The 9,711-nt window shown below is 46.5% G+C and overlaps 2 long non-coding RNA genes across 3 annotated transcripts; both read left to right on the forward strand.

The window, feature by feature from the left end:
• Nucleotides 1–3,721: 3,721 nt before the first annotated feature.
• On the forward strand, nucleotides 3,722–4,587 carry LOC127919327 (uncharacterized). The gene is made up of 3 exons (XR_008102562.1): nucleotides 3,722–3,912; nucleotides 4,278–4,369; nucleotides 4,461–4,587. It is a non-coding gene; the product is annotated as an uncharacterized LOC127919327 (long non-coding RNA).
• Nucleotides 4,588–5,481: 894 nt separating this feature from the next.
• On the forward strand, nucleotides 5,482–9,638 carry LOC127919326 (uncharacterized). Of its 2 annotated transcripts, none has more exons than XR_008102561.1 (3): nucleotides 5,482–5,704; nucleotides 8,082–8,627; nucleotides 8,926–9,638. It is a non-coding gene; the product is annotated as an uncharacterized LOC127919326 (long non-coding RNA). The 2 variants fall into 2 exon arrangements; XR_008102560.1 differs by having other exon boundaries at nucleotides 8,082–8,230; nucleotides 8,481–9,638.
• Nucleotides 9,639–9,711: the final 73 nt, after the last annotated feature.

Consider the following 9,711-nt stretch of genomic DNA (forward strand, 5'->3'; position numbering starts at 1 on the left):
ATCACCCAGCTCTAAACCCTCAGAGGTAGTAATCACCCCGCTCTAAATCCTCAGAGGTAGTAATCACCCCGCTCTAAACCCTCAGAGGTAGTAATCACCCAGCTCTAAACCCTCAGAGGTAGTAATCACCCCTCTCTAAACCCTCAGAGGTAGTAATCACCCCGCTCTAAACCCTCAGAGGTAGTAATCACCCCGCTCTAAACCCTCAGAGGTAGTAATCACCCCGCTCTAAACCCTCGGAGGTAGTAATCAACCCGCTCTAAATCCTCGGAGGTAGTAATCACCCAGCTCTAAACCCTCGGAGGTAGTAATCACCCAGCTCTAAACCCTCAGAGGTAGTAATCACCTAGCTCTAAACCCTCAGAGGTAGTAATGACCCCTCTCTAAACCCTCAGAGGTAGTAATGACTCCGCTCTAAACCCTCAGAGGTAGTAATCACCCAGCTCTAAACCCTCAGAGGTAGTAATCACCCCGCTCTAAATCCTCAGAGGTAGTAATCACCCCGCTCTAAACCCTCAGAGGTAGTAATCACCCAGCTCTAAACCCTCAGAGGTAGTAATCACCCCTCTCTAAACCCTCAGAGGTAGTAATCACCCCGCTCTAAACCCTCAGAGGTAGTAATCACCCAGCTCTAAACCCTCAGAGGTAGTAATCACCCCGCTCTAAACCCTCAGAGGTAGTAATCACCCCGCTCTAAACCCTCAGAGGTAGTAATCACCCAGCTCTAAACCCTCAGAGGTAGTAATCACCCCGCTCTAAACCCTCAGAGGTAGTAATCACCCAGCTCTAAACCCTCAGAGGTAGTAATCACCCAGCTCTAAACCCTCAGAGGTAGTAATCACCCAGCTCTAAACCCTCAGAGGTAGTAATCACCCAGCTCTAAACCCTCAGAGGTAGTAATGACCCCTCTCTAAACCCTCAGAGGTAGTAATCACCCAGCTCTAAACCCTCAGAGGTAGTAATCACCCAGCTCTAAACCCTCAGAGGTAGTAATCACCCCGCTCTAAACCCTCAGAGGTAGTAATCACCCCGCTCTAAACCCTCAGAGGTAGTAATCACCCCTGTGGGGAGAGGGCCATTCTTCTTACCAAACCACATGACCGTTGTTTTGGAGGTGTTCAGAACAAGGTTAAGGGCAGAGAAAGCTTGTTGAACACAGATAAAGTTTTGTTGTAGAGCTTAATTCAAAGACTCAATCATGGACACTCTTACTGACAATTGTGGCTGCTTTGCGTGATGTATTGTTGTCTCTACCTTCTTCCTTTTGTGCTGTTATCGTGTTTTGTGCTGCTACCATGTTGTTGTGTTGCTATCATGTTGTTGTCATGTTGTGATGCTACCATGTTGTGCTGCTACCATGTTGTTGTCATGTTGTGATGCTACCATGTTGTGCTGCTACCATGTTGTTGTCATGTTGTTGTCATGTTGTGTTGCTACCATGTTGTTGTCATGTTGTGCTGCTACCATGTTGTTGTGTTGCTACCATGTTGTTGTCATGTTGTGATGCTACCATGTTGTGCTGCTACCATGTTGTTGTGTTGCTACCATGTTGTTGCCATGTTGTGATGCTACCATGTTGTGTTGCTACATGTTGTGTTGCTACCATGTTGTGTTGCTACCTTGTTGTGTTGCTACCTTGTTGTCATATTGTGTTGCTACCATGTTGTTGTGTTGCTACCATGTTGTTGTCATGTTGTGATGCTACCATGTTGTGTTGCTACATGTTGTGTTGCTACCTTGTTGTGTTGCTACCTTGTTGTCATATTGTGTTGCTACCATGTTGTTGTGTTGCTATCATGTTGTTGTCATGTTGTGTTGCTACCATGTTGTTGTCATGTTGTGTTGCTACCATGTTGTTGTCATGTTGTGCTGCTACCATGTTGTTGTCATGTTGTGCTGCTACCATGTTGTTGTGTTGCTATCATGTTGTTGTCATGTTGTGATGCTACCATGTTGTGTTGCTACATGTTGTGTTGCTACCATGTTGTTGTCATGTTGTGTTGCTACCTTGTTGTGTTGCTACCTTGTTGTCATATTGTGTTGCTACCATGTTGTTGTGCTGCTATCATGTTGTTGTCATGTTGTGATGCTACCATGTTGTGTTGCTACCATGTTGTTGTCATGTTGTGTTGCTACCATGTTGTTGTCATGTTGTGTTGCTACCATGTTGTTGTCATGTTGTGTTGCTATCATGTTGTTGTCATGTTGTGTTGCTATCATGTTGTTGTCATGTTGTGTTGCTACCATGTTGTTGTCATGTTGTGTTGCTACCATGTTGTTATGTTGTGTTGCTACCATGTTGTTGTTATGTTGTGTTGCTACCATGTTGTTGTTATGTTGTGTTGCTACCATGTTGTTGTCATGTTGTGTTGCTACCATGTTGTCATGTTGTGTTGCTACCATGTTGTTATGTTGTGTTGCTACCATGTTGTTGTTATGTTGTGTTGCTACCATGTTGTTGTTATGTTGTGTTGCTACCATGTTGTTGTTATGTTGTGTTGCTACCATGTTGTTGTTATGTTGTGTTGCTACCATGTTGTTGTCATGTTGTGTTGCTACCATGTTGTTGTCATGTTGTGTTGCTACCATGTTGTCATGTTGTGTTGCTACCATGTTGTCATGTTGTGTTGCTACCATGTTGTTATGTTGTGTTGCTACCATGTTGTTGTCATGTTGTGTTGCTACCATGTTGTTGTCATGTTGTTGCTACCATGTTGTTGTTATGTTGTGTTGCTACCATGTTGTTGTCATGTTGTTGCTACCATGTTGTTGTCATGTTGTGCTGCTACCATGTTGTTGTCATGTTGTGATGTTACCATGTTGTTGTCATGTTGTGATGTTACCATGTTGTTGTCATGTTGTGATGTTACCATGTTGTGTCATGTTGTGCTGCTACCATGTTGTTGTCATGTTGTGTTTCTACCATGTTGTTGTCATGTTGTGTTGCTACATGTTGTGTTGTTACCATGTTGCTACCATGTTGTTGTCATGTTGTGTTGCTACCATGTTGTTGTCATGTTGTGTTGCTACCATGTTGTGATCCTACCATGTTGTTGTCATGTTGTGTTGCTACCATGTTGTTTTCATGTTGTCCTGCTACCATGTTGTTGTTGTGTTGCTACCATGTTGTCCTGCTACCATGTTGTTGTCATGTTGCCCTGCTACCATGTTGTTGTCATGTTGTGTTGCTACCATGTTGTGATGCTACCATGTTGTTGTCATGTTGTGATGCTACCATGTTGTTCTGCTACCATGTTGTTGTCATGTTGTTCTTCTACCATGTTGTTGTCATGTTGTGATGCTACCATGTTGTGCTGCTACCATGTTGTTGTCATGTTGTGATGCTACCATGTTGTTCTGCTACCATGTTGTTGTCATGTTGTTCTTCTACCATGTTGTTGTCATGTTGTGTTGCTACCATGTTGTGCTGCTACCATGTTGTTGTCATGTTGTTCTGCTACCATGTTGTTGTCATGTTGTGTTGCTACCATGTTGTGCTGCTACCATGTTGTTGTCATGTTGTGCTGCTACCATGTTGTTGTCATGTTGTGATGCTACCATGTTGTCCTGCTACCATGTTGTTGTCATGTTGCCCTGCTACCATGTTGTTGTCATGTTGTGTTGCTACCATGTTGTGCTGCTACCATGTTGTTGTCATGTTGTGATGCTACCATGTTGTGCTGCTACCATGTTGTCAATTCACAGTAGTTAGTATATTCAGATAGCTAGGTGGACAACCACATATCACAGTAGTTAGTATATTCAGATAGCTAGGTGAGACAACCACATATCACAGTAGTTAGTATATTCATATAGCTAGGTGGGACAACCACATATCACAGTAGTTAGTATATTCAGATAGCTAGGTGAGACAACCACATATCACAGTAGTTAGTATATTCAGACAGCTAGGTGGACAACCACATATCACAGTAGTTAGTATATTCAGATAGCTAGGTGAGACAACCACATATCACAGTAGTTAGTATATTCAGACAGTTAGGTGAGACAACCACATATCACAGTAGTTAGTATATTCATATAGCTAGGTGAGACAACCACATATCACAGTAGTTAGTATATTCAGACAGTTAGGTGAGACAACCACATATCACAGTAGTTAGTATATTCATATAGCTAGGTGGACAACCACATATCACAGTAGTTAGTATATTCAGATAGCTAGGTGAGACAACCACATATCACAGTAGTTAGTATATTCAGATAGCTAGGTGGACAACCACATATCACAGTAGTTAGTATATTCATATAGCTAGGTGAGACAACCACATATCACAGTAGTTAGTATATTCAGATAGCTAGGTGAGACAACCACATATCACAGTAGTTAGTATATTCAGATAGCTAGGTGGGACAACCACATATCACAGTAGTTAGTATATTCAGATAGCTAGGTGGACAACCACATATCACAGTAGTTAGTATATTCAGATAGCTAGGTGAGACAACCACATATCACAGTAGTTAGTATATTCAGATAGCTAGGTGAGACAACCACATATCACAGTAGTTAGTATATTCAGATAGCTAGGTGAGACAACCACATATCACAGTAGTTAGTATATTCAGATAGCTAGGTGAGACGACCACATATCACAGTATATTCAGTGTGTGTTGATGAGTACAACGGTAGGGTGTACCCCCTCTTACCTTCTATTGTCTGTGTGTGTAGGTGAGTACAACGGTAGGGTGTACCCCCTCTTACCTTCTATTGTCTGTGTGTGTAGGTGATAAGCTGCAGTGGTTTCAGAGCCAGCTGGACTCTGAGAAGACAGAGTTCACCAAACAGGATGCCTGTCACATCATAGAGAGGTCAGTACCCGTGTCTATATTCACCAAACAGGATGCCTGTCGCATCACAGAGAGGTCAGTACCCGTGTCTATATTCACCAAACAGGATGCCTGTCGCATAGAGAGGTCAGTACCCGTGTCTATATTCACCAAACAGGATGCCTGTCACATCATAGAGAGGTCAGTACCCGTGTCTATATTCACCAAACAGGACACCTGTCACATAGAGAGGTCAGTACCTGTGTCTATATTCACCAAACAGGACACCTGTCACATAGAGAGGTCAGTACCCGTGTCTATATTCACCAAACAGGACTCCTGTCACATAGAGAGGTCAGTACCCGTGTCTATATTCACCAAACAGGACACCTGTCACATAGAGAGGTCAGTACCCGTGTCTATATTCACCAAACAGGACACCTGTCACATAGAGAGGTCAGTATTACTATACTGTTGGAGCTAGAAACACAAGCATTTATCTAGGTGTTACTATACTGTTGGAGCTAGAAACACAAGCATTTAGCTAGATTAGGTTAGTCAGGTTACTGCTCTGTTCAGCTGTAGTGGGACTAGGGCAAAGCAGTTGGCTAGGTTACTGCTCTGTTTCAGCTGTAGTGGGACTAGGGCAAAGCAGTTAGCTAGGTAATGCTCTGTTCAGCTGTAGTGGGACTAGGGCAAAGCAGTTAGCTAGGTTACTGCTCTGTTTCAGCTGTAGTGGGACTAGGGCAAAGCAGTTAGCTAGGTTACTGCTCTGTTCAGCTGTAGTGGGACTAGGGCAAAGCAGTTAGCTAGGTTACTGCTCTGTTCAGCTGTAGTGGGACTAGGGCAAAGCAGTTAGCTAGGTTACTGCTCTGTTCAGCTGTAGTGGGACTAGGGCAAAGCAGTTAGCTAGGTAATGCTCTGTTCAGCTGTAGTGGGACTAGGGCAAAGCAGTTAGCTAGGTAATGCTCTGTTCAGCTGTAGTGGGACTAGGGCAAAGCAGTTAGCTAGGTAATGCTCTGTTCAGCTGTAGTGGGACTAGGCAAAGCAGTTAGCTAGGTAATGCTCTGTTCAGCTGTAGTGGGACTAGGGCAAAGCAGTTAGCTAGGTAATGCTCTGTTAGCTGTAGTGGGACTAGGGCAAAGCAGTTAGCTAGGTAATGCTCTGTTCAGCTGTAGTGGGACTAGGGCAAAGCAGTTAGCTAGGTAATGCTCTGTTCAGCTGTAGTGGGACTAGGGCAAAGCAGTTAGCTAGGTAATGCTCTGTTCAGCTGTCGTGGGACTAGGGCAAAGCAGTTAGCTAGGTAATGCTCTGTTCAGCTGTAGTGGGACTAGGGCAAAGCAGTTGGCTAGGTTACTGCTCTGTTTCAGCTGTAGTGGGACTAGGGCAAAGCAGTTAGCTAGGTAATGCTCTGTTCAGCTGTAGTGGGACTAGGGCTAAGCAGTTAGCTAGGTAATGCTCTGTTTCAGCTGTAGTGGGACTAGGGGCAGAGCAGTTAGCTAGGTTACTGCTCTGTTCAGCTGTAGTGGGACTAGGGCAGAGCAGTTAGCTAGGTAATGCTCTGTTCAGCTGTAGTGGACCAGGGCAGAAACAGTTAACTGAGGTAATGCTCTGTTCAGCTGTAGTGGGACTAGGGGCAGAGCAGTTAGCCAGGTTTGCTCTGTTCAGCTGTAGTGGGACTAGGGCAAAGCAGTTAGCTAGGGTAATGCTCTGTTCAGCTGTAGTGGGACTAGGCAGAGCAGTTAGCTAGGTAATGCTCTGTTCAGCTGTAGTGGGACTAGGGCAAAGCAGTTAGCTAGGTAATGCTCTGTTCAGCTGTAGTGGGACTAGGGCAGAGCAGTTAGCTAGGTTACTGCTCTGTTCAGCTGTAGTGGACTAGGGCAAAGCAGTTAGCTAGGTAATGCTCTGTTCAGCTGTAGTGGGACTAGGGCAGAGCAGTTAGCCAGGTAATGCTCTGTTTCAGCTGTAGTGGGACTAGGGCAAAGCAGTTAGCTAGGTAATGCTCTGTTCAGCTGTAGTGGGACTCAGGGCAGAGCAGTTAGCTAGGTAATGCTCTGTTCAGCTGTAGTGGGACCAGGGCAGAAGCAGTTAGCTAGGCATGCTCTGTTCAGCTGTAGTGGGACTCAGGCGAGCAGTTAGCCAGGCAATGCCTGGTTTCAGCCTGGCATAGTGGGACTAGGGCAGTTCCAGTGCTTGCCCTGTGGCTGAGTGCTCTGTCCCACACACCACATTACCTAGCCAATCGTCCCCACGAAGAGTGAGACCGCTTCGCCCCAGTCCACCGCTGGCAAAGCCCACACCGCTGCCCTGTTCCCAGCTGAGCCCTGTCCCACTGCTCTGTTCATGCTCTGTTTCAGCTGTAGGGACTAGGGCAGAGCAGTTAGCTAGGTTAATGCTCTGTTCAGCTGTAGTGGGATTAGGGGCAAAGCAGTTAGCCAGGTGCCTGCTCTGTTCAGCTGTAGTGGACCAGGGCAAAACAGGTGCCAGGTACGTTCTGTTCAGCTGTAGTGGGACTAGGGCAGAGCAGTTAGCTAGGTAATGCTCTGTTCAGCATGTAGTGGGACTAGGGCAAAGCAGTTAGCTGGTAATGCTCTGTTCAGCTGTAGTGGGACTGGGAGCCCAGAAGCAGTTAGCTAGGTTACTGCTCTGTTCAGCTGTAGTGGGACTCAGGGCAGAGCAGTTGGCTAGGTTACTGCTCTGTTCAGCTGTAGTGGGACTGGGGCAGCAGTTAGCCAGGTTACTGCTCTGTTCAGCTGTAGTGGGACTCAGGGCAAAGCAGTTAGCCAGGTTAATGCTCTGTTCAGCTGTAGTGGGACTAGGGCAAAGCAGTTAGCTAGGTTACTGCTCTGTTCAGCTGTCGTGGGACTAGGGCAAGAAGCAGTTGGCTAGGGTGCTGCTTTCTGTTCGGCTGTAGTGGGACTAGGGCAAAGCAGTTAGCTAGGCAATGCTCTGTTCCGGCTGTGGTGGGACTAGGGCAAGCAGTTAGCTAGGTTACTGCTTTGTTCTTCTGTCGTGGGACTAAGGGCAAAGCAGTTGCGCTGGACCACTGCTCTGTTCAGCTGGCAGTAGGACACAGGGCAAAGCAGTTAGCTAGGTTACTGCTCTGTTCAGTAGTGGGACTAGGGCAAAGCAGTTAGCTAGGTTACTGCTCTGTTCGCTTGTAGTGGGACTAGGGCAAAGCAGTTAGCTAAGTTACTGCTCTGTTCAGCTGTAGTGGGACTAGGGCAGAGCAGTTAGCTAGGTAATGCTCTGTTCAGCTGTAGTGGGACTAGGGCAAAGCAGTTAGCTAGGTTACTGCTCTGTTCAGCTGTAGTGGGACTAGGGCAAAGCAGTTAGCTAGGTTACTGCTCTGTTCAGCTGTAGTGGGACTAGGGCAAAGCAGTTAGCTAGGTAATGCTCTGTTCAGCTGTAGTGGGACTAGGGCAAAGCAGTTAGCTAGGTTACTGCTCTGTTCAGCTGTAGTGGGACTAGGGCAAAGCAGTTGGCTAGGTTACTGCTCTGTTCAGCTGTAGTGGGACTAGGGCAGAGCAGTTAGCTAGGTTACTGCTCTGTTCAGCTGTAGTGGGACTAGGGCAAAGCAGTTAGCTAGGTTACTGCTCTGTTCAGCTGTCGTGGGACTAGGGCAAAGCAGTTAGCTAGGGTACTGCTCTGTTCAGCTGTAGTGGGACTAGGGCAAAGCAGTTAGCTAGGTAATGCTCTGTTCAGCTGTAGTGGGACTAGGGCAAAGCAGTTAGCTAGGTAATGCTCTGTTCAGCTGTAGTGGGACTAGGGCAAAGCAGTTAGCTAGGTAATGCTCTGTTCAGCTGTAGTGGGACTAGGGCAAAGCAGTTAGCTAGGTAATGCTCTGTTCAGCTGTCGTGGGACTAGGGCAAAGCAGTTAGCTAGGTAATGCTCTGTTCAGCTGTAGTGGGACTAGGGCAAAGCAGTTGGCTAGGTTACTGCTCTGTTTCAGCTGTAGTGGGACTAGGGCAAAGCAGTTAGCTAGGTAATGCTCTGTTCAGCTGTAGTGGGACTAGGGCTAAGCAGTTAGCTAGGTAATGCTCTGTTTCAGCTGTAGTGGGACTAGGGCAGAGCAGTTAGCTAGGTTACTGCTCTGTTCAGCTGTAGTGGGACTAGGGCAGAGCAGTTAGCTAGGTAATGCTCTGTTCAGCTGTAGTGGGACTAGGGCAAAGCAGTTAGCTAGGTAATGCTCTGTTCAGCTGTAGTGGGACTAGGGCAGAGCAGTTAGCTAGGTTACTGCTCTGTTCAGCTGTAGTGGGACTAGGGCAAAGCAGTTAGCTAGGTAATGCTCTGTTCAGCTGTAGTGGGACTAGGGCAGAGCAGTTAGCTAGGTAATGCTCTGTTCAGCTGTAGTGGGACTAGGGCAAAGCAGTTAGCTAGGTAATGCTCTGTTCAGCTGTAGTGGGACTAGGGCAGAGCAGTTAGCTAGGTTACTGCTCTGTTCAGCTGTAGTGGGACTAGGGCAAAGCAGTTAGCTAGGTAATGCTCTGTTCAGCTGTAGTGGGACTAGGGCAGAGCAGTTAGCTAGGTAATGCTCTGTTTCAGCTGTAGTGGGACTAGGGCAAAGCAGTTAGCTAGGTAATGCTCTGTTCAGCTGTAGTGGGACTAGGGCAGAGCAGTTAGCTAGGTAATGCTCTGTTCAGCTGTAGTGGGACTAGGGCAAAGCAGTTAGCTAGGTAATGCTCTGTTCAGCTGTAGTGGGACTAGGGCAGAGCAGTTAGCTAGGTAATGCTCTGTTTCAGCTGTAGTGGGACTAGGGCAAAGCAGTGAGCTAGGTAATGCTCTGTTCAGCTGTAGTGGGACTAGGGCAAAGCAGTTAGCTAGGTTACTGCTCTGTTCAGCTGTAGTGGGACTAGGGCAAAGCAGTTAGCTAGGTTAATGCTCTGTCTAGCAATACGTAACTGAAACCTAAGCACAATG

The sequence above is a fragment of the Oncorhynchus keta genome, unplaced genomic scaffold (genome assembly GCF_023373465.1).
Source record: "Oncorhynchus keta strain PuntledgeMale-10-30-2019 unplaced genomic scaffold, Oket_V2 Un_contig_16342_pilon_pilon, whole genome shotgun sequence".
Lineage (NCBI taxonomy): Eukaryota > Metazoa > Chordata > Actinopteri > Salmoniformes > Salmonidae > Oncorhynchus > Oncorhynchus keta.